This window comes from Triticum urartu, chromosome 3A (genome assembly GCF_056163025.1).
Source record: "Triticum urartu cultivar PI428250 chromosome 3A, HENAU_Tu73, whole genome shotgun sequence".
NCBI lineage: Eukaryota > Viridiplantae > Streptophyta > Magnoliopsida > Poales > Poaceae > Triticum > Triticum urartu.
Genome location: NC_141875.1, coordinates 196,873,978 through 196,876,729, shown reverse-complemented (window position 1 = coordinate 196,876,729; position 2,752 = coordinate 196,873,978).

Sequence of the window (2,752 nt, the reverse complement as noted above, 5' to 3'; positions counted from 1 at the left end):
TTTACCTCTTCTTTTTCTCTTCCGTTTTCCCTCCGGTGCCATTCTAGATCTCGGGACGAGATCCTCTCGTAGTGGTGGAGTGTTGTAACGCCCCGAGACCGATGTGCCAGGTGTCCTCCAGTTATTCGATGTTGTTTCCTTGTCATTTGCTTGCGTGTTGCATCTTATCATGTCATCATGTGCATTGCATCATCATGTTTTCGAAACTTGCATCCGTCCCGGTCTCCTCGTTCCGTCCGTTGTCCGTTCTGAGCCCAGACACACTTGCACGCGCCCGCGGCATGTCCGAAATATTATTTTATAAGTGGCCAGAAAATGTTCTCGGAATGGGATGAAAGTTGGCGTGTGGTCTTATTATAGTGTAGATAGACCGCCTATCAAGTTTCATCGCATTCAGAGTTCGTTTGATAGCCCAACCGTTAACTATAGCGGCAATATAGCCGGTCTAACGTCGCACGTTTTTGGTCTCCGGAAACCGTGCCGGGATGCATCTCTCCCCTCTTCTCTCAGACCAACCCGCTCTTCACAATCCGCCAGACCCAACCTAACCTCTCTCGTCAGCCCGCGGCCCTCCTCGCGCGCGTCCAAAAGTTGTCCCGGACCCGACCCGGACAGTCGCTACCGTTGTGTCCGGGTCATCTCCAAACATCTACAAAACGTCTCCGTTTTCTTAATTGGGCTCACTAACCTATTTATTCGAAACCGTCCGATTTTGATCGGAGGGTCCAAACCTAATCCTTTTGTCCCTATATATAGACCAACCCCTACCCAAATCAGATCAAACCCTAAAATCTAGGAGAGGTGTCCCGTCGCCCGCCGCCGCTTTCCAAATCCCCCTCGGGATCTTCCCCTGCCCGATCCACCCACCAACCACAATCAGCCACCTCTCCTCTGCTCCATTGGATTTTGATCCAACGACGTAGCGGCCCTGAGCAGCATCCATGCGCGAGCCCCGCAGGAGCTCGAACCAGAGCGGAGCGAGCCAACCCTCCCCGCCGGCTATGAGCAGCAGTAGCTCCCGCAGCTCCGACGAGCCCTGCCGTCGGTGACTCCCACAGGAACCCTCTCCTTCCTCCCCTGCTTCTTCTTCCTTCCCAATTTTTCTCTCCCTCCTCTCAACATCTTGGTCTTGCTTTTCTACAGGAGCACACCGGCGTCGTGGTGCCCTCCCGAGCCCCTCGCGCGCCAGATCCGGCGAGCCACGCCGGATCCATCTCCGGTTCCTTGTAGCTCGGCGCCCCCGTGCTCCATCGCCACGTACGAGCTTGGCGCCGTCCACTGCTTCGTGCACCTACTCCCGCTGCTGCCTGCGACCTCTGCTTCTATCAGGACGCCGCCGCCTTGGCCTCCAGCTCCGCCCAGCCGCTGCCTCCTCGCCTTGTCCTCATCACCGGGAGCCCCGCCATCTCCAGTGTCGCGCCCGAGTCCCCGGCCTCGCCAACCCCTGCTGCGGCCTCTGCTACAACGAGCAGGTCGCTCGTCCCGTGCCCGCTCGCGTTGACCAAGCCAGCGCCAGGCTCAGCCTGCTTCTTCGCCAAGGCCCAGCGCCTCTACAACCCCCAGCCAGCCTCAAAGGCCCAACGTGAGCAGCCCGGATCCAGCTAATCCGGCCTGTAGTATTTTTTTTCCTTAGCTGCGATTTTATCCATTTCCAGGGATTTGCACTTTTGCAGATCAACCCTTAAACTTCATGCATTTCATTCCTCTCATCCGGTGCATCACATGTAAAAAGTTTATATATGAAAAATGCTTAAAATTGTGTCTAGTTTCATAATATGTCACTTTCATCCATGTTCAAAATGTTTAAAATGATGTTTGTTTAAATTTGCCCCTACGCCATGCTAAAATGATTTATTTCATAACTAAATAACCGTAACTCCGAATTTAATAAACTTTATATGTAAATGGGGTGGAATTTTGCCTGGTTTAACATGGTCTACTTGTCTTGCATGTTTAATAACTCTAAAATAATGTTTAGGGTAGAACAGTACCAAACCTTAAATTATGCATATGAGGATTTTCCGGAATTGTTGTTCGTTCCTTCCGGCCTCATTTAAACATGCCTAGATAGGTAGTTTTGTTGTGCTTCACCCCTTGCCATGTTAATCAACATTTAATATTGTTGGGTACATAAACGAGATCGAACTAAATAACTTATCGTGGTGTTTCGTCAATATGCACCGTTGCATATTGAGCTCCACTTAATTTGTAGGGTTGCTTGTGCACTTTGCCATGCCATGCTTCATTAAACCGGACATGCCTCATACTTGATTGTGCATCATGCCATGATTATGTGGTAGTTGTTTACTATGTTGTGTGCTTCTTTCCGGTGTTTGCTTCGTCGGGTTGGTTCCGGTAACGTCGCGTTTGTGAGGACCCGTTCATCTACATCCGTTTGTCTTCTTCATGGACTCGTTCTTCTTCCTTGCGGGATCTCAGGCAAGATGACCATACCCTCGAAATCACTTCTATCTTTTCTTGCTTAGTTGCTCGCTCTTTTGCTATGCCTATGCTGCGATGCCTACCACTTGCTTTTCATGCCTCCCATATTGTTGAACCAAGCCTCTAACCCACCTTGTCCTAGCAAACCATTGTTTGGCTATGTTACCGCTTTGCTCAGCCCCTCTTATAGCGTTGTTAGTTGCAGGTGAAGATTGAGGTTTGTTCCTTGTTGGAACATGCAGATGTTGTTCCTTGTTGGAACATGGTTACTTGTTGGGATATCACAATATATCTTATTTAATTTAATGCA